Consider the following 22,776-nt stretch of genomic DNA (forward strand, 5'->3'; position numbering starts at 1 on the left):
ACAGAAGTGAAACTGAAGTTAATTCTAAACTTACATTCTTTTTTTTTTTTTGGTTTTGGTTTTGGTTTTTGGGTCACACCCACAGGTGCTCAGGGGTAACTCCTGGCTCTACGCTTAGAAATCACCCCTCACAGGTTCGAGGACCATATGGGATGCCGGGATTCAAACCATCGTCCTTCTGCATGCAAGGTAAATGCCCTACCTCCATGCTGTCTCTCCAGCCCCTAAACTTACGTTCTAATATTTCTTTCTAACAATGTTGTCTTCTCTGCTCCCGTTCTGATATTGGGAGTTGACTGGAGAACAAGAGGAGAGATTTTAGGTGCTTAGGTGCTGATCAGATAAGCAAGGGGTACTCTGGCTGGTTAAAAAAAAAAAAAAAACTATTAAGAGATTAGGTATTGAGAGACTTTGGCAACTCAAGCCTGAGTTAAAATCCACAGAAGAAGCTAGGAAATTTTGAGGAAAAAAAAAAAAAAGAGAGAGAGAAAGCTCAAGGACTCTCATTTAGCACCCTTTACCCCCAGCCCCAGGAATTCCTCAATTTGTTAACTTTTTGATTAAATTTCAGTTAAAAATTTAAAAAATGGCCATTTTAAAACATAATCCAAGAAAGCTACAAAAAGCAGCTTTAATTTTAGTGGTTTCTACTACAGTATGTAATTTTGAAAATATTATGAATTGATTTTATCAGGGATTAAGGATCAGAATTTGGCCCTATTATCTGAGCAGGTAAAATATTCATAGCCCTTTTCCCCTGGGCAACCTAGGTAATTTATTTCTGGAAGTTAATAAGTAAACAGCTGAAACTAACTAAAGAGAAAAAAAATGGGCCATTTTAAATTTCCACTGGAGGAACTTCCTTTAATTTTAGAGGTTTCTAGGAATAAAAAATTGGGTGGAAAATGTTTCAATTATTTTGGTTAGCTTTTTTAGATAATATTGGTTATTTATTTGCCAATTCATGTGAAGCATGATGCTGTTAAGGTAACCTAATTTAATGCCACATCAGACTTAATATTGAGCTTAAAATAGCTTTAAGTGTGAAAATCTCTATGTTTCATGGTAATATTAGTAAAGGCAATGTTATTTGATTGTGAATATCCAACAGATGGGAAAAATCTATAGAACTAACTTAAAGGTCTTTAATAAGTGGTTGCAAATTGGAATGAAGGAAAGTTAAAAATAGAACTAAGTAAAGGAATATACAGCAGATTTCACTGTTGTGTTAAAAAATCAGTATGAATAATGATCTAATATTTTATATAGGTAATTCTATGGAAAGGTCATTTAGATGGTTTAGACTCAAGTTATAGTGTTCTTAGAAAATTAAGATATTAGAAATTCAGAAAATTGAGATTTCCCAAATGGGATTTAAATGCATAGTTGATGTTCTGTGTGTTCTGTAAATTGAGGAACAAGCTTTTCTCTTTTAATTGGCACCATCAATATATTTTATGCTTCATGGCATTGTGTTGGTTTGAATAAATTCAGGCAGGAATATTTCCTCTCTGTTGTGGGGATTAGTCCTCAGACAGACAGAAAATCTTAAAAGTCAGCTAAGGGACTCCAGAGCCCTCTTACAGGGAAACAAAGTTGAAAGGGGTTGAGGTGAAGTGAAAAGCATTACTTGTAACAAGTTACAAGTAATCTGCTAATCTTAGGGAAACTGCAGAGGTAGATTGGCCTACAGAAATTGGAGATTGTCTATGAGTGACTAGAATTCACCAACTGGCCATAGCCTGGGTCTTGCTCTCAGCATTGAGAAAAGTTCTGTATATCAGAATTTCTCCTAACCCTGGAGTGTGTGGGACATTTTTCATCCAGGACACTTTTAAAGAGGGTAAGATGTCCAAGGCCACCTTTTGGCCTAACCTTCACTTCTTTACATAGGCCAAGCCTGTGAAACCCTAATATGACAGGTAAAGTATTAATGCCTTTTTTGGTAAATCACCTGATCTGTCCTTGACCACTCCCCAGAGATTCTCTGTAAATAATGGGGTGCCCCAAATGGAGATTTCTTCAGTCTTGATGGGTTTATGCAAAGGAATAAGCCAAGTTTATTCAGCCATCTGAAAGGTGGAGAGAAAAACTATTTTTCCATAGTTGACTGAATTAAGTGCATTCTTGCAGGCTTAACTTAAAGCCCACACTCTTGGGTAGCCTATATGAAAGTGTCCTTACTGGTTGTAATAACCTATCATAAGGAACGAAAGGTTGTGTATGGGATCACTAGTCTTGCTAGAATAGTGGAACTCAGAACTTTACCAGAAAGTACTTACACTGAATAGAAATGATATTTGGTTAAGCAATGTAAAGTTGTGTTTTATGTGCTGTTACTGAGCCTAGTGGGAGTTCTGGATCTCCTCTTCAAGCAACACCTGTAACACTAGAGAATATGACCTCACACAGACACCAAAAGTACTCAGGACACAGGCAAAATATTATGATCCTTTGGTTTCTGTTGCTTAACTCTGTGTCATCATCCCATAGGAAGCATTTTCTAGTGCTCTGTCTTCCTCAGGATAGAGAAGACCATTTACTGCTCTAGGGCCTGATTGGTTTATGTAATATTCCTTTATCTAATTTATCTGATCTTTTTCAAATGTTGAAATTGCAGAACTGAACCAGTTATTTGCCTCATTAAGATCTAAGGTAGCATGATATACCTCTTTTTTTTTTAGATAGGCCCTATAGGCCTTTGCCAGTCTGAAAAAACAGATCTTTGCCCACACTTCCCTTTAATGACTCCTAAAGTTGTTAAATCTCAAGGGAAAATATGAAAAAAGAAGGTCAGCAAGAAAGCTGCCAGGGTATAAGGGCAAAGGAGTCATGGGGACTCAACTCACCTAGCTAAGGCTATCGACATCAATTGGAAATTACACTATATCTATCTACCCCAGAGGTCTGAGCAAGAGGAAAGAATTAACCTGACACTAATATTTAAAGATGATGGTGCAGAAGAAAAGAAGGAGCAAAGATTTTGACTTACTCTGATAATATTAAGGGTAAAGAAATTAGCACCAGGTGTGAGAGGCAGGAAAGGCAACAATCTTCAGTTGTCTCTCAAGGCAAATTAATTATAGTGACCTATAATTTTCATTCAAAAAACGGTGTAAGTTGTAGTAGTGAAGACACAGCAATCTCCTTTTTCTTCGTGGTGTAGAGTCACAGACTGATTCTTTGCAGTCCAGCTGACTCAGTTCTCAGGACCAGGACAGAATGCAAATATTTCTGAGCTCTTGCTGACGCCAGTGACTGCAGGACAACCAGCAAGAAAGAACATCCAATTTTCTTGTGAATTATACATGGACTCTTAAAGACTATGGATGAAGGGTTTGTGAATCAAACTGTCATCCTGGGGATCCCTATCCTAAACTTTTATTTATATGATTTGTTAAGGATTTATCTCCTGCAACTGAGGTGTAAATGTTAAAAAGAAAGTGGATACCAACCCATGTGTTTGGGTCCTAGAATAGGGAAGTTTCCCTGAGATCATTCTCATTTTATGCTTGTCCAGAAGGATGTCCCTGGAAATATGGGGTGGATGTGGGGGGGAGGCAGACTTTCTTTGCAGGTATAGAATGTGTCAAGAAAGCTATCTGGCAGCACAGAGTGAGCCAGACTCTAAGGCTAAGGCTGGAGGTCTCAGGCAGAGTTTTGGGAGTGCTATTAACAAGAGCTTTCTAGCCCAAATATCAGTGGGGCCTTTAAGAGAATTTCCCAAACATACTTTTTAGTATCAATTAAGGCAAATAAGGAAGAGGTAGTTCAACACTGCCTTAATGTGCCAGTGTAAGCCCCACTATCAAGCATGGAGTAGGAGAGAGCTTACGATCAGACTTCCCAAAATTGCCTAAAATTGTTGATTGTGCATACATCTAGAGCACTCTCTGGACTTCTTAATAAAAATGGAACAGCAAAACAGGAGGAGTTTGCACTTAAGGTTATTAACAGGTATGGACAGGGTATGGGCCAATGGGAACATATCAGGGGCCATCCAGGGGATGCTGCAGCAAGTGAAGGCCAGTTTGCAGGAGTGGAAAGACTCTGCCTCCCTATATAAACAGTGTTTCACCCAATCACCCTGAAAAATTGCCTTGGTTAGGCCACAGTTTATTCTATTTGTGATGCTCTTAATAGGTTCTTGAATAAATAATTTCTTCACCCACTTTATTCAGGCATGCAAAGGTGCATCTTAAATGCTTGTGCTAAGATCCCAGTCTGTGCTCATAAGCAGGAATGGGGACAAGAAACCTCAAGGAGAGTCAAGGATTTGACTCAGGTCCATAAGAAGAGGAGGGAATGTGGATTCCTGGATTCTGAACAAGGAGGGATGCCATTTTGTAAAGACCACATGTCAGGATTCTCTTAGGTTCTGAACAAGGAAGGATGCCATTTTATAAAGAATACATATTGTTAGGCTTTCTCAAGACTGTTTCCATTAACACCATCCCAAGCTACCTGGCCATATAAGATAGCTTATCTGGAAAGGACAGGAAGGGGGAAGTAGGAAGGTATCCTAGAAAACATCAACTCATTTTAAGGATCATCAGAAGCTAGCACCTTCCTATATCCCCTCCTTATATAATCAGATTCATGACCTTGGGCATGGTCAGCTCTTCTGGGGAGATGGCCCTCACTAGTCAGTATGGAGTGTGTGGTTGATGGAATAAAGTTTTGTCCAGCTTTACTCCAATTGTGTGTTCTTGTCCTTTGATTCGGAACCCTAAAACTTCATCTCAGATTCTCTACAAAGCACTCCACACTATATCCTTAAGAAAGAAATATAACTTGCCAGATAAATACCTTAATGTTATTTTAATTGCAATGTTTGTGTTGCTAAAAAATATTTCTTGTTTTTGGAGAGATATACAGAAGGTAAGGTACTTGCTTCGCACATACAATTGGGTGTGGCCTAAAAAACAAAACAAATTATTAAATAAATATCTCCTTTCGTTTGGAATTTTTATTTATTTATTTTTTGATTAGGGCTTAACTTTCTGTGCTCTTTCTTGTCAAAGAGTATAATGTATTCCAAATAGTAATAGGTAGAAAATCAATTTACTTTGCCCTATAATGATGGAAGGGGCAGATAATAGAGAAATCTCTGTATTTATTTATTTATTGGGCCACATCTGGCAGTATTTAGGGGTTATTCCTGGGTCTATGCTTAGAGATCACTCCTGAAGGCTCAGTGAACCACATGGGATGCCAGGGATCAAACCTGGGTAGACTGTGTACAAGGCAAACACCCTACCATTATGCTATTATTCTGGTCCTTTCTCTGTGTTTAATTTTTGAGTATCAAAACAGGAAACTAAATTCTGGAACTATAAATATTCAGAACCCCTCAATTCTTTATTAGAGCCTGTTGGTCTTGCCTAGAAAATTATTGAAATTTTGAAACAGATTGAAAATGTAATGTGCCATTTTTATTTTTTATTTTTTGTTTCTTTTGGGTCACACCTGGCAGCGCTCAGGGGTTATTCCTGGCTCCACGCTCAGAAATCGCTTCTGGCAGGCTCAGGGACCATATGGGATACCGAATTCAAACCACCGACCTTCTGCATGAAAGGCAGACGCCTTACCTCCATGCTATCTTGCTGGCCCCAATGTTGTGCTTTTTAAAAATAAAAAAATATTGCCTTCATTTAAAGGCCATGATGATCCAGTGGGAGACCTTAGGGTGACTTTTGTGAAATGCGGAGGAGAGAGGCAGCAGCCAGGAGAAAGGTATGTACCACTTTGTCTCTCCCTAACTACGTCACCCTGGGGATAGCTGATGAAGTTTATGGTGAGATCCTTCACAGCAGGGACACCAAGTCCCACCAGCATCACTAGGCAATTATCAAACCTCATCCTATATGCACTTGTTCTATCCAGCGGAGGAGTTAATCACTACCACCCAGTTTCTTGGGGACCCATGGACTTAGGTTGGAGTGATGAAATGCTTTTTGCAGGAAAATCAGATCTTCCCCAGATCTTTCAAGTCTTTTCACACAAAAAAGGATTACAGTAGGAGAGTAGCAGTGAAGGCAAAACAGATTTTATTTGAGGAAGGGGAGGGAAAGAATGAGAAAGAAAGGGTAGTAAGCTTAAGAGAGTCCCAGTACCATCTCAGTTAGAGTGTGAAAGTACACATCTCAATAACAGAGGTGCAGTTAATGTGTAATAGACATTGTGTCATTGACATGAAATATCTGTGCCCTTTATTCTAAGTTGACTTTTATAGGACTTCTCCCAACCTGCCCTTTGGCAACTCTCCAGTTAGGTGAGAGTCTGTTGTTAGGGTGTTGTTGCCTGGGATGAATATTTAGGGTCGATTGATGGTTTTCTTTGTCATTGCATCCGTTGCATTTGTTCCTACTGAAACTTCTCTTGGAGGGGGATTCCAGCCTTCTCTGAGCTGCAGTGGAGCCTGGTGAAACTCTTATCAGTGACAAAGTGATTCCTTCAATCCCCCCCTTTTTTAGTTTTAGTACATCCCAGAACCTTTACTGTCTCTTAAGAATTCCTTGCTATTTCTAAAATTCACTGCCCCATGGGGCCGCTACTTTGCCTGCCTGCCTGCCTCAAAGGTTTACAAAGTTGCTCATAATATAGTTTTTTAGGTCATTCAATGTTCCAACACCAATCCCTCCAACGGTAAAACCTTATTTTAAAATATATGATTGGGGGGTGGGGGGGAGATTAGTCCAGAATATTCAGACTTGGGGACCTTAATGTCTATTAAAATTTTCTGTGAGGTCTTTAGGTGAAATTAATTCTTTAAAATTTAATCCTGGATTTAGGAAGATGTTATGAAATAGGCATCTTAGTAATTTTACCTGCAATAATCATGAACAGCCTATTGCATACCTAAAGGAGCTGAATGAGATATTTCAATCTTAGACCTCCAAATAGTTTCCTCAATAATCAAATAGACAAAAGTAAAACAAATAAAAAATGTGTGATAAAGCAAGAGAAATTTATATGTGGTACAGTAAGAGCACAACTTAGAAAGTAAATTCTGTGAGAGATCTGAGAAAGCTTCTTAGAGAAGTTATATTGGAGCTCTATCCAGAAGTGATAGTTACACACCAAACAGACCAAGGAAAAGCTTTTTAGACTAAGTGAGCAGAATCAGCAAAAGTGTAAAATTTTAAAGTCCACCAGGGAACTGTCATAATTTCTAATGTGTCATATACAGAGCAAAGGTGAAGAGCCATAGATTTTATGATGTGTCAGCAATCTTGGACATTTTATTATTGCAGGAAAAATGATTTATCAAGACTTGAGTTTTCTTAAAGTTTATTTGACATAATTTGGAGAATTGATTGGGAAAGTCAATAAAAGAAGTAGAAAATGACTTTAGGGGAAATTGTTTTAGTTTAGTTATGCCTATGAGTTAAACTAAACTGGATGAGGCCTTAGACTAGAGAGTTAGGCCTGTTTACCAGACAAAATCATGTTTGTGTTTTTTTTACAGATGTCAATAATATTGACCCATCTGTAGTCTTGTTCTAGTTTCTGATTCTCTGTCATTGATGTGTTTGTGGTTCATTTATTTTTAATTTTAGTATTTTGTGTACTTTTTTCCAGTTGGGGCAATGTTTGACAGAGATTATTAGCTCTACTTCATAGCTTTAATCCTTTATTATTTGTGAATAAACCCATGTATTTTTTATCTGGTTACAAGGTCATTGTGATGAGGACAAGTTCCAGACCAGACCTATGACTGCTTTCTGACTTGAAGTCTCTAAGCAATTGAGATGTTTATGACATTTCTCATAAGGATAGATATTCAAGGTTATCTTCTACTCTTCTTGCCAATAGGAATTACAATAAAGATGAAATTACAGAAACTGGAATAGTCTTTATAGCCCATAAAATGGGAGATGCATGTTAAAAAATGGCAGAAAAACTTAAACTTTAAGGAATTTAGTGCTCACTATCACCCCGTTAAGTTGCCATGTCAGGTCTACTATGCTCATATTCAGAGTGTAACATGGGGAGAACTTTTTTTAAGTCGTTTTTATAGCAGTCACATCTTTATTCCTATAAATATTAGGCATGGAAATTATTCTCAATCTATAATAATTCTATGTGATTATTTAATTTTATGTCTATGTATGCAAAGTGTACACATAAATTTTTATTGTAAATGTGCAAGTTTTCCATGCTACTGAATTCAGCTCCAGAAGGATCCTCAGCCCTCGGGCACTACCTGATCCCTATTGCTGCAAACCATTTCTTAAACTAAATAAGACCATGCTGTGGGATGAAAATGTGCCCTCGATCTCACCCCCACTTCCAACAATATCTTAAAAGATTTAATGGAGATATCTATATTTTTGTATATTTAATATCACAATAGTTTTACCTCTTGGTGTGTTTATTTCCCAAGGTAAAGGTAGCCTCCTCCATCCTTTAATATTCATTATTTTTTTATCTTTATATTTTCATTTTTATACATATATATTTTATTTCACTTGTTTTGGTTCTGCTTGGCATGAAATTCTAGAAGAAAAAGTCCTGCTTGGATAAAAACTCAGGTCAAAAACAGGACACAAAGATTATATATAGTCTGACATTCCTACCCCCAAATGCACCAGCAATATAATATGGCACCATTCCCTTTTGCATAGGCATACTAAAAAGGGGGGAAATCTTATGTATAAAAACAAGCTCTTATCTACTAGGGATAAGAACCTTATAACCTTATAACACAAGAGTGCCTCTCACCCTGAACATTTATTATAGGGACTCAACTTAGATTCCATGTGATTGGACAGCGACCGTCAAACCCTGAACCTCAGATCCCAATCGCAAAACCTACACAGTTCCCTGTAACAGCACTAGGAATCAAGCAACCTCTGGGGAATGCCCAATACTGCTTTGGCACCAATTTTCTCCCAAGTTTATATGACAGCCTGACTACAGGAGAACAGAAACAACCTGATCTAAGAGCAGATTGCCTTACCTCAGCACCTAATGGTAAGATGAAATCAATAGACACTCTGTCCTTGGATCTGTGCAAAAACCAAGATCACTAACTACAGAAGACTGACTTTGACACCACGACTAAATAGAATTTTTCCTGAAACCAAAAAGAAAGACCCTAACCTATGTTAGGCTTTGGCCTAGGATTTGTGCAAAAACCAAGATCTCTAAACCCAGATCTTTGACTTTGACAACTGTGATGAAACAGAACTTTTGGAAACATAAAAAAACACTGTCCTAGGTTCCATCCTAGAATCTGCTCAAAAGCCAAGATCAGTCATTACAGAAGAATGACTACAACAACTGTGACAGAGCAGAATCTCTGGATCCATAAAGTAAGACTCCATCTTACTTGACTTCCTATGACCTGTGCAAATACCAGGATCTCTAATTACAGAAAATTGATTCTGACAGCCACACTGAGCAAATGATTCCTGGCACCCTAATAAGACCTTGGGGTTTGACAATGAGCACGTTTGGATCCTGTAGTTGATCCCATGACAATATGCTTCAAGGGTGGAGAAACCCTGTATGCCCTAAGCCAATTCCCTTTCTAATTTCCTCCAACACTTACTGTGTCTATGCAAAAACAAACAAAAACTTGCCACACTAACCCCAGCTTTTTTTTTAGTTGTTGTGTTTTTTGTTGTTGCTTGTTTTGGCTAGTTTTTTTATTTTCTTTTTTCTTTTAAATCATATTTATAGCTTCTAGATGGGCTCCTTTTAGGTATTTTTTTTTAACAGAAACAGAACTTGAATCATCTTGTTCTGCCTCAAAAATTGAGGGGAATAAAAAAAGTGGATGGTACCAGGAGCAAACATTCACATGAACATTGAGTGGAAATAAAAAATGATCATACCTAAACACCAAAACCAATGTTAATGACAACAGAATCATCTACATCAAGCTATACACAGAGCAGTCCAGGGAGCAAGGGAGATGATATACCATTTCCGGCGTATAAGATGACCCCCTAATTTTTGCAGTTAAAACATAGGTTTAGGCCTATATTAGCTGTATCAGCAGAACTTTCCTGTGCTGCAACTGTATGTACCACAGTGAGGCAATCACAACAAGCAAAAGTTCAAAGGTTATACTGTAATAGATTTCCTCTCTGACTCTGGCCAATCTGAGCAGGATTTTTACAGTGTAGATTCAGGTCCAAAACATTGTCTAATTTGCATGCATAAAAAGCCTGCTTGGATTGGCTGAGTTAGAGAAGCGGTCTGAGCAGCCTTGCAGCGATTTGTCCCTTATCATAGGCACCTTTTCTCACAATTCCCTGGTGGCATCAGTTAATCTCCCCCACTACATGAACCAAACAACACCCCATTCTCGGACCCTAGCACTGAACCACGAACACGGTTAGCTGGGTTTTGCCAGAAGTGGCCCCCAGATCTCCTGAGTACTGTTTGGGAGCCCCCAAGAAAGAGATTTGGAAACTCTGCGGCCTGATTTTTTTGTTTGTTTGTTTCTTTTAGCGGCATATTGAAACATTTTTTGGCATATACTCAGCGTATAAGATGACCCCCGATTTCCAGTTGACTTTTTTTTTTGTTTCAAAAGTTGTCTTATATGCCAGAAAATACGGAAAATAATCTTGGAACAGAGGCGGAGAAAGGACAATGGTGGTGGATGGTAATGGCCCTATCTCATTGTCACTGTGTGCCTTAAAGATAACTGTGAAAGACTTGTAATTTACATTGTTCACAATAAAAATTATTAAAAAAACTTAAGTATAAGTTTTTTTTAACCCTTTCACTGTTAGGATTTCATTTATATATTTTTTAAATTTGGGATTCAATTAAGCTGAAAAACTGTTTGGAAGCTGTTGTAATTTTTTTTTTAGGTTTTTATTTTTCCTCTCATCTCCACTCTTATTATTCTCATATTTAAATACATGCATTTCTTAAAGCTGTATCTTTTAATACATTCTTTTTTTAAACTCTTCTTATTTTTTTATTTGCAAAATATCAAAGATTGCTAATATATCAAGTATAGTTTCCTACTAAAAATCAGTCTTCTGAGCTTTAGACCACTAGCTCTTTGCTTGCTGTCACTACATAATATACTGCTGCTGGCTTTGGATCTAACATGTCCAATATTATATTCATCTCCTTCACTCCTGATAACATGGTATCCTTTTTAGGGGGGAGGGGCATACCTGGTGGTGCTCAGGGGTTACTCCTGGTTTTGTGCTCAAAAACACTACTTGTGGGCCCAGGGGACAATAGGCGATGCTGGTGATTGAACTTGAGTTGGCCACATGCAAGGCAAGCACCCTATCTGCTTTGCTAACAGTCTGGTTCCTGACATAGTATTCTTTCATCATGTAGTACAAATAATGTAAAAGTGTGTTAGATTCCTTAAAATAGATTCAATAGCTTTTAATTCTTTTAAATAAAGAACAAGGTTGGGAGCTTTCTTCTTTGTATGTTCACATAGTAACTGCTTTTTACTTGAGGCATCTGTACAAGTATTCAACTCTTTTGTTATAGCAGGAAGCAGTGATAGATAATGAAGAATGCAGAGGAGTTTTACCTTTCATAAAAGATACTTATTGAAAGCAAAGACTGCTATGGGCTACTTAATTGTCTTTGACCAACACATTTATAGTTTGTTAACCCCTATTATAGAACAATTAACAAGAGAATAAACAATTCTAATTCTAATTTAGAGGAAAACTATAATTATAAATTAATGGCCAAAATTGTGACTAATTTAAATTACTGTAGTAAATGATATAAAGCCAATGAAACAGATGATAAGACAGCAATGTTAAAACACTTTCCTTAAGTTTGGAGGCTCAGTTCCTCTGAGAAGATACCATTTGATTGAAATAAGAACAGTACAATGACCTTGGGAAAGATCATCCAAGCACAGGCAGGAAAAGAAAAAAGTTATAGAAGAGAGTGATTTATTTAAGAACTGTATTAGTTGGGGCCGAAGCAATAGTACAGTGGTAGAGCATTTTCCTTACATGCAGCCAACACAGGACAGACTCCTGTTTGATTCTTGGCATCCCATATAGTCCTCTGAGCCTGCTAGGAGCAATTTCTGAGCCCAGAGCCAGGCGTAACCCCTGAACTCTGCTGGGTGTGAGTCCACATAAAACTAAAAGCCAACAACAAAGAACTACATTAATAGAATAGGGCTGGAAATATAGTGCAGTGGGTAAGATATTTACTTGCCATTCACATAACTCAATTCCTGGAATCCCAGATAGCCTCAAATATTCCGAATTTTGTTTGCAATACTCTATGCATCCTTGTTAAGAACCATTTGAAAATATGCCTTCTTCTTTCCATCAGATCTGATCAGAGGACAAGTCTTGGCTATATCAATGCCATTGAGTTTCACAATATTTTCATTCAGATGCTTGCTGATATTGAAATCCACATACAAGTATGTTGGATTTTATTTTCATAAATAAGTTAGCATTTAGAGGGAACATAAGATGACATGTTGGTCAGACATCTTTCTCTTGGAGACTTTCTTCTGAGGATATTTGGGTGGCCTCAGTGTCACAGAATCTTGCATTTTTGAAAAGTGATGAGGTGAATCTCTTATTCCTTTTCTTCCTCTTTTTTCTCTTTCTCTTCCTTCTCCACCTCATTCTCATTCTCATCTTCCTCCAATTCTACTCCATAGAGTATAATGAATGGAAAACTATATGGCCTTTAGAGAACTATTTATATTGACATTGTTTTTCTTCAATAATTATAGAACAGTGAGGGGGAAAAATAGCATAGATCCCTCATTTTAGTGGGCTCTTGAATTCATTCCTTTATTTAAAAACAAAACATAAAAATAACATCTAAATATATATCTGAATATATATATATATATGAATATATCTTTCCAACTAGGCTAAGCACAATATTTTTGTTTGTTTTTTGTTTGTGTGTTTTGTTTTATTTGGGGCCACACCCAGCAGACCTCAGAAGTTACTCCTGGTTCTGCACTCAGAAATTACTTCTGGTAGGCTCAGGGGACCATATAAGATGTCAGGTATAAAACATAGGTCAGTGGCATGCAAAGAAAATGTCCTACCCACTGTGCTATCACTCCAGCTCTAAGCACAATATTGTACTATCAGTGGATTATTATCTTTTTTGTTTGTTTGTTTGTTTTAGGCCACACCCGGCGATGCTCAGGGGCTACTCTTGGCTGTCTGCTCAGAAATAGCTCCTGGCAGGCACAGAGGACCATATGGGACACCGGGATTTGAACCAACCACCTTTGGTCTTGGATCAGCTGCTTGCAAGGCAAACACCACTGTGCTATCTCTCCAGGCCCGCGATTATTATCTTTAAATGAAGAAATCATTAGTTAAATCTGGTGTGAATAGTTTTAAGCTTTAATTATTATAATGGAGATGATATATGAAGATATCCTGAGATAGAGGTCTAGTGCAGCCTGCATCTTCTTCAATTTAGATCCCCAACAGCTAAGGCCCCTGAACACGAGCTGGAAATAGTCCTCAAACACCTGGTGGTATGACCCAAAACACCCATTTTCCAAAATAATATTTCTTCTAGAATTTGAGAATATTCTTAGTTTTATTATAAAACATTCAATAATAGCCTTGAAACAATGTGCACTGTGGTTGTTTAGAAAGCATTACCATTTTGGAAGCCTGAAATAGCATTCAAAATAATGATGGGGCATCACAAAATAAATTTTAAAAAGGACAATAGCAAAATTAAAGACCTAAAGACCACCCAGATTGTGGGTGGGAAGAGCATGCATATTTTAATGTTATATTTATTAAGATGATTAAAATAGGGGCCGGTGAGGTGGCGCTAGAGGTAAGGTGTCTGCCTTGAAGTGCTAGCCAAGGACCACGGTTTGAGCCCCCAGCGTCCCATATGGTCCCCCCAAGCCAGGGGCAAATTCTGGAGCACGTAGCCAGGAATAACCCCTTAGCATCAAACGGATGTGGCCCCCCCAAAAAAAACAAAAACAAACAAAAAAGATGATTAAAATAAAGTAAAAAATTCTTAACTGAAAAATTCATAACCTAAATCAATTTGGTTGAAGAATAATATTAAGGAAACAGTAAGGGATAATATTTGAAGGATAGTTTGGAAGCAACTAGAGAGTTTTACAAAGAAAAGTACTTAGACTTTATTTACTGGGCAATACAGAATGTGTGAAGACTATAGAGCATGAGAATAACATTCTTCCACTTTGGTCAAAATAAAAATTATTATTATAAAAAAAGAACAGAATCATAAAGAGAAAAAGAAGATGTAGAAGTTGGAAAGCAAAGAAGTTATATTATTACTCTCCTCCTTATAAAAACAAAAATATTTTAATTATGTTTCAGTCAACTCCGAAATAAGTGCTAAAATGAAAATAAAAACATTTTTGTGCTGTTCCACTTTTATTGTGAGTTTATCTATTGATTAGTATTAACCAGTCCAGCATTTAATGAATGACTGCTGCTTCTCAACTTTCATTCTGTGCCTGGAAAATGTCTTAAGTGTTATACAACATTACTGATACTTACCATGACCTAATGAGGAAGGACTTTAATGCTTTTTTCTACTCAGAAAGAAACATGGCCTAAAAAATTATGAAACCCACCTGAGGACTCGGTGTCCCAGTTCTGTTTCACTCTAGAGCCTGCCAATGCCTTTACTTTTAAACACTTAACCACTGCATTTCATTGAAATGGTAATTTACTCCCTATCAATTTGTATTTTTAGAAAAGGGCCTTTTCAGTGCACTTTGGAATACATTGTAAAAATTTAGATACTGTTATTTAATTTTTATTACATTTTTGTCAATTTTAAAATTAAAATATATTCTATTTCCTAATGAAATTATAAAGTAATAAATACAAATGGCATGGAGCTTGAGAAAAATATTTAAAACGTTATCAGAGTCTGCAAATTTATATTAATAGCACCTGCAAATCTCTATGACATTAAGCAGTGGTAAGATTACATGACTGGAAATTTAAGGAGATTATGGCTGTCTTTTTGTAAGGAACATGAAGGTTATATTTAGAATGCATGCTTATTTCATTATTGGGGGCTTGGTCTTTAGTAAATTCTTGGGCCATGAAAACCTGGAAAAGAATATGCGACTGAGACTAAAAATATTCCTTAAAATATTATGAGTGCTAATAAATTCTCTTTAATATTTATTTTGATTGTATGAAGCCATTATTGATTTTTGTTCTGAAAGAAAGATCACAATGCTAGGTTTCAAGTGACTAGAAGTTCTCATTCATTTCTTCTCTCTTTATGGGTGTCCTTACTAATTGTGCTCTACGCAACAAAGAAAAATAAAAGATACTTCTTAATTATTAATTCCTAGGTGAGAACTCTCCCAAAGCAAAACTTGAGTGATAAAGTAAATTTTCAAACCTTCTCCTGACTTTCTAAACCTTTCTATTAGACTCTATTTCTTTTTACTCAAGCAACCTTATGGAGTTGGGTGGGAGCACACAAGAGTCTCTAAAGCAGGGAATATCTATGAATTGCCTTGCTTCTACAGCAAATGCTTTCAAGACTTCTCCCCATAGAGAAAATAAAAAGCCAAAGTAAACAGTATCACAAAAGAAACTCTAAATTCTTTAGGTAGAAGGCAAAGAGGTTGCCTTTTAAATTATCAAAGTCCTATCCACTTGGAAAACATAACTGTCACAAGATCAAGCCAATTGTTTTACCATTGAAAGATGGTATACTACTAAAGATGAAAGATGGATACTACTAAAAGCATCTAACAATGGTGGCAAGGAAGGGACACTCAGGAGGGTGTGATGTCAGAATGCTGTATGCATGAAACCCTATTACTAACAGTATAGTAAAATTATACTGGACTAAAATAAATTATTTTTTAAAAAGTAGTCTAAGATAAAGGATTGATATCTAGTATATACAAAGCACTCAAAAAGGTGAGCTCCACAAAACCCAATAAAGCCATAGAAAAATGAGAAGAAGAAATGAATAGACACTTTTCCAAGGAAGACCGACAAATGGCCAAGAAACACAAGAAAACATGTTCACCATCTCTCATCATTAGAGAAACCCAAATTAAGATAGCAATTAAGCACCACCAAAAATCAGTGAGGATGGAACACATCAAAATTAATGAGTCCAATCTCTTTTGGTGAGGATGTGGTAGGAAAGTAACTCTCATCCACTACTGGTAAGAATGCTGCCTGGTCCAACCCCTATGGAAATCAGTATGAAGGGTGCTTAGTAAACTCAGAATTGAGCTGCCATATGATCCAACAATTGCACTCCTGAATATCTGCTCCCAAGATGGAAGAATATTCATCCCAAAATCTGTATGCACTCCACTATTCATCACAGCACTTGGCACAATAGCCAAGAACTGGAACCAACCTTGATGTCCAACAATGAATGAATGGATCATGAAGATATGGTATTTATACACAATGGAATACCTATAGCAGAGAGAAATGATACAATCATGGATTTTGCAGTAACATGGATGGTTCTCCAAAAGATTATGTTAAATGAAGTAAGCCAGAAGATGGATAAATACATCCATCTTTGAGGTATTCAGAACATATACCACATTTACATATAGTAATTCATGAACAAATACAAGGGTCGAAAGGGTAAAATCTTCAAACACCATATGTGGTGCGACCAGGTGAAGTGCTCAAATGAAGTGGAAGGGTGGCAACATAAAGACGTGAATACCCATTATAACCTAAAGAATCTAGCAATGACTGAAGCAACAGTTTTGAGTGAACAGGTATACAACCAATCTCTAACCACCAAGGTCTATAATAATGTCCTAATGTATTTTTCCACAGAACTAGGTGCAGAATATGATTGGAAGCCTGGTCTCCCACGGCAGTGATTACTAACAGTATGCTTTAATGCCTTAATTTTACCAAGTATAAAATAACACGTCAATTTCTTTGTCCACAGGGGGCCTTGTGGTCACACTAATTTTAAACCTTGGCAGTCAATCATACTGGATACCATAGACAGTGCCCATTATGTCAATGTCTAGATAAAATACTCTAATTAACCCACTTCCTTTTATTTATGTCTTCAGTTAGGACCCAAAGAATACGATCATTCAGACCACCTGAACTGTCAATGGCACACTACAGACTTATGCTACAGGTCCCACTCATAGAATACGTTTTGGCAAATCACTACTTCCTTTTTTATTTATTTTTTCTCTTTTCCCTCTACTTCTTTTTTTCCCTCTGTCTTTTACTCTTATTCATCAATTCAATCCATTGTAAAAAAACAAAAACAAAAACAAAAACAAAAAAACTGTCTCTGTCAGTTGCTCCTTAGGAAAGATACCTTTATACTTAAGGTGCAGCGGACAATACTGAAGCAACAGTATTGAACAGCTATGAAACCAACCTCTAATCACCAAGGTCTATAATAATGTCCTAATGTATTTTTCCTATAGACCTATATAGTCCTATAGTCCACAGCCTATAGTCCTCACCACCACACTGCTTAATACTCCAGATGTGAAAACTGTGCTTGTCCTAAAAAGCTCCAGCCACTATATAATTCTGAAACCTTTACCTAGCAAAGACTACCCCGTCAGTGATGAAAAGCCTCATAAATGGTAAATCCCCAATACTGACACACTGGCTCAATCCTCTCTAACATTGTTTTACTGTATTTACTTATTCTTTTCTCTCTTATTTTTTGTTTTCCCCTCCTTTCTCTCCTAAGCCATAGCTTAACCAATTACTTATCTTTTCTTAACTCAATCATATCTTTTGTTTGTTTGTTTATTTGTTTTTCTTAACTCAATCATATCTTAAGAGCTCAGACTCAGCCTAAGAGTGTCAGGTCTCCAGCAACAACCTAAGAATAAAACACTAACATCTGTCTTTATGTGGGCATGAGCTTGTAGACAGTGGACTCCTTTCTGATTGCCAAACTTAAATTGTAAACAAGCCATGCCTAAATTATATATAGCCCCTTCTATATATTACCTCTCCCCCGCCCCTTCAGAAATCCTTCTAGCCTCTCATCCCCCAATCCTGATCCATTTTCCTTCCTTATTTACCCTTTCCTTCCCTCTTTACCCTTAGTTATTAACCTAGTAGGTACTGGGACAGACCTCCTGCTCCAAGAAACCACCACCAAGCTCCCAAACCAAAAGAATACCCTCCCAGCCCCACATCACGTGGCTTGGCAAGAAATTACAACCAACACTCCTGTTGATTCATGCTTCATGGCTTTTCTTCTTACCCTTTTAATCATGAACTGTTGCATGCTATGGACTCAGCCCCAGAAGGACCCCAGTCCAAGAATACTTCCCACATGGTTACAAATAATTTTGCAAACTCAACAAGACATGATGTGTGATGAAAAAATGCCCTCTACTTAACCCACCACAAGAATATCTTTTGAGATATTGAAATTTGAGATATTCAATTGGGAAGTCTATATTTCCTTTATGTGTTTAATACCTCAATAATAATATTCCTAGTCTGTTTATTCCCAAAAGTAAGACAGCCTCATAAACAGTATTTTTATTTTATGCCTTTTAAAATGTATTTTATTTATTTCTTCTCTTATATACCTATGTAGATATAGATATAATATTTTTTCTTTTTCTACTCTCTTTCTCTCTCCAACTTCACCTGTTTTGGTGCTGCTTGGTACTAAAACCTACTAGAAAAGTCCTGCCTGGGATAAAAGCTCAGGTCAAAAGCAGGGCACAGAGATTGTGTAGACTATCATTCTTACCTCCAAATCCACCAGTAATATAATATGTAACCATACCTATTTGTAAGCACTATAAATAAAGGGAAATATGCACAAAACAAGCTTTTATCTATTAGGGATAAGAATCCATATTTTAAAAAAATATGCAGGGTCATCTCCTACCATAAGCATGTATCATGTAGACCCAACTTAGTCTCCACATGACTGGACAGCAATTGTCCAACCCGGAACCCCAGATCCCAGACGTGGAACCATGGAACTGACACAGGTCCCAGCACAGCACCAGGAACCAAATTCCTCCGGGAGAAACTCTGAATGCCATCCTGGCTACAACTTGCACCAGTTTTAACATTACATCCTGACATGAGGAAATGGCAACAACTTGAGCTAAGAGAGGGCTGCCTCATCTCAACAATTAACAGTTAGATGCAACCAGGACATATGTCATCATTTGCCCTAAGCATAAACCAAAATCACTATCTACAGAAGACTGACTTTGACAAATATGGTCTGGACAGAACCTATCAAGAGACCAATGAGGAAGTTCCTAACCTAGGTCTAGGTCTAGGATTTGTAAAAACAAACAAACAAACAAACAAACAAAAAGCAAAGCCAAGATCTCTAATTCAAGAGGTCTGACTTTGACAACTGCGACTTAGCAGAACTTCTAGAATCATGCTGAAAGACATACCCTAGGCTCTGTCCCAGGTTCTGAACAAAAACCAAGACCACTAATTACAGAAGACTGATTACAACAGTGATGGAACAGAACTCCTAGAATCATAAAGAAAAACTCTCTCCTAGCCTTCACTCTATGACCTTTGCAAATAACAATATCTTCAGCTACAATGACGGGATATTATCACCCACATCTGAGTGGAAAGCTTCCTGACACTATAAGACCACCTTGGGGTATGTAAACGAGTGAGCATGGAGCCTGTAGTTGTTCCCAAAGTAGTATGCTTCAAGAGTGGAGAAACCCTGTATCTCTTAAGCCAAGTGAGTTTCTGTTCTAATTTCCCCAATATTTCCAGTGCCTATGCAAAAGAAGAAGAAGAAGAAGAAGAAGAAGAAGAAGAAGAAGAAGAAGAAGAAGAAGAAGAAGAAGAAGAAGAAGAAGAAGAAGAAGAAGAAGAAGAAGAAGAAGAAGAAGAAGAAGAAGAAGGAAGAAGAAGAAGGAAGAAGAAGAAGAAGAAGAAGGAAGAAGGAAGAAGAAGAAGGAAGAAGAAGAAAAGAAGAAGAAGAAGAAAAGAAGAAGAAGAAGAAGAAGAAGAAGAAGAAGGAAGAAGAAGAAGGAAGAAGAAGAAGAAGAAGGAAGAAGGAAGAAGAAGAAGGAAGAAGAAGAAAAGAAGAAGAAGAAAAGAAGAAGAAGAAGAAGAAGAAGAAGAAGAAGAAGAAGAAGAAGAAGAAGAAGAAGAAGAAGAAGAAGAAAACAGCCTCTCCCCTTTTTAAGAAGTTGCCAGTCTGTTCGTTTGGTTTTTTCCCTATTTTTTCTTTTTTCCATAACTGATGGTTTTGGTTTGGGGTTTATTCTTAATTTTTATTGGTAATTTTGTTGTTACTCCCTCATTGTTTTTTTGTTTTTGTTTTGTTTTGCTACCTTTTTCTTCTTTTTTCTCTTCCTTCTTCTAAGTGGATATTTATAACACCTAGACAGACTCTTCCTAGTTTTTCTCCTTTTTTTGTTTGCCTTTTTTTTTATTTTCCCCTGCTGATGGTACCAGGACTAGACAGTCAAATGTTCATTTGGTGGAAATAAAAACTGATCATACATGAATACCAAATCCAAAAGTCAATGAAAACAGAATCTATACCCAATCTACAACAAGCTGTATAAGGGGGGCATAGTCACACTAGCGTTATGGGGGTAAAGGAGGTAGATGTGGGATGCATGCTGGGAACAGGGGTGGAGGGAGGACAACACTGGTGGTGGGAATGCCCCTCACTCATTGTCACTATGTGCCTCAAATATTACTGTGAAAGAATTGTAATTCACTTCAACCACAATTAAAAAAAAAGGTAGTCTAATATGACATAGAAATAGGGCCAGAGAGATAGCATGGAGGTAAGACATTTGTCTTTCATGCAGAAGGATGGTGGTTCAAATCCCAGCATCCCATATAGTCCCCTGTGCCTGCCAGGGGCAATTTCTGAGCATAAAGCCAGGAATAACCCCTGAGCACTGCCAGGTGTGACCCAAAAACAAAAACAACAACAACAACAACAAAAAGAAATAGTGATGATTTGGGGAACATGGTGGTTGTAGTAAGGTACTGCTTTTCATCAGTAACCATAGGTCGCAACACTTTTATAACTATGTGATTAAAACTTTAATAAGGGAGCCGAGAGATAGCATGGAGGTAGGGCGTTTGCCTTGCATGTAGAAGGACAGTGGTTTGAATCCCAGCATCCCATATGGTCCCCTGAGTCTGCCAGGAGCAATTTCTGAGCATAGAGCCAGGAGTAACCCTTGAGTGCTGCCGGGTGTGAACCCCCCCACAAAAAAAATGTAATATAATGTAAAATTTAAACTTTACAAAAGAGAGAGTAATGTCTCTGAAGATTCTCTGGAGAATCCCTGGAGTGAGAAAAGGCATGAAAAGTCTACTTTCACAGTAGGTTGTAGCAGACTTTATAAATTTGAAATCTGAATAAAAGGGAATAATGTTCTTTTACACTACAATAATAATGAAGTGATAGTGGGGAGAGTTGTTTCAAAATTAAGTTCAGAGGCCAGCACAGTGGCGCTAGAGGTAAGATATCTGCCTTGCCCGTGCTACCCTAGGACGAACCGTGGTTCGATCTCCCATCATCCAATATGGTCCCTGAAGCCAGGAACTATTTCTGAGCTCATAGCCAGGAATAACTCCTGAGAGTCACCGGGTGTGGCTCAAAAACAAAATTCAGTTCAGTATAATAACGTGTTATAAATACACAATATACATATAATTATATCTTCTCTAAGAGGCAAGTTATAATGTTAGAGGTAAATTTAAATGATAAAAACAAATGTGAATAAAAGTATAATTATAGAAGTTTATTGAATATTTGGCATATTGAATATATGCCAAAGTTTCTACTGAAGTACATAATTAATATATACTAAACAAATGTGTCAGGAACAAATCATTAAACTGATAGAAATAGTTATACTAGAGATGGTGATAGTAGTTAACTTTTATTGAAAGTAGTGTCGATTTCCTAGTAAGATTTTTCTCGACTCAGTTTATTCTGTATAACTTTCTAACACAAAATTATTAACATTTCTACTTTATAATTTTGAAAAAGATTTAACAAGGTTAAAAAATTGGTGCAAGTCTTGGGATTGGAGAGATAGTTAGTGGGTAAAGAGTTTGCATTGCTCATGGCTGACTAGGATTAAATCCATATGGTCCCATATGGGGACAACCCATATGGTCCCCCAAGATCCAGAAGTAATCAAAGAAAAAAAACAAACAAGCAAAATATTTGGTAAAAGTCATAATGTAAGAGCTAAAAGTGATATATACTGAATTTCTTCCATTATTATTATTATTATTATTATTATTATTTGTTTATCTGTTTTTCATATTTATCAGACTTGAACAAAATTCTGATTAAATGTATAAAGGTGAAAATTAATTGTGAAAATTAATTATGAGCAATCTTTAATGAAAGAAAAGGCAAACATTCTTCTTGTTAACTTGAATATATTTCCTAAGAATTCTTCCTGGAAGAAAACTTTATAGAATTCTTTGAGTACATTTGAAAAAATTACACATTTGAAAAATCCAATGTAAAGTTTCAAACATTTAGAAATAAAATTTTGAATAGATTGTGCAGATATTCACAATGATTCAGACTAGGTAGAATAAAGTAATGTTGAAGATTTTTTTCTAGACTCTAGGAGATGAACTGCTGGATGAATCTCATATAGCCAATAGTGCTCATAGCAAAACCCATTAAATTTCATTAAGTCTTTTTGACCTTAGGACAAGTGATAATTCTGGGCAATATTGGTCTCATGCAATATCATGCTTCATGGCCCAGTATCAGTGTAATGCAAAGAATATCTGAATTATCCATTTTATCAGAGCTTTGGGCATA

Source organism: Suncus etruscus, chromosome 1 (assembly GCF_024139225.1).
Source record: "Suncus etruscus isolate mSunEtr1 chromosome 1, mSunEtr1.pri.cur, whole genome shotgun sequence".
NCBI classification, from domain to species: domain Eukaryota; kingdom Metazoa; phylum Chordata; class Mammalia; order Eulipotyphla; family Soricidae; genus Suncus; species Suncus etruscus.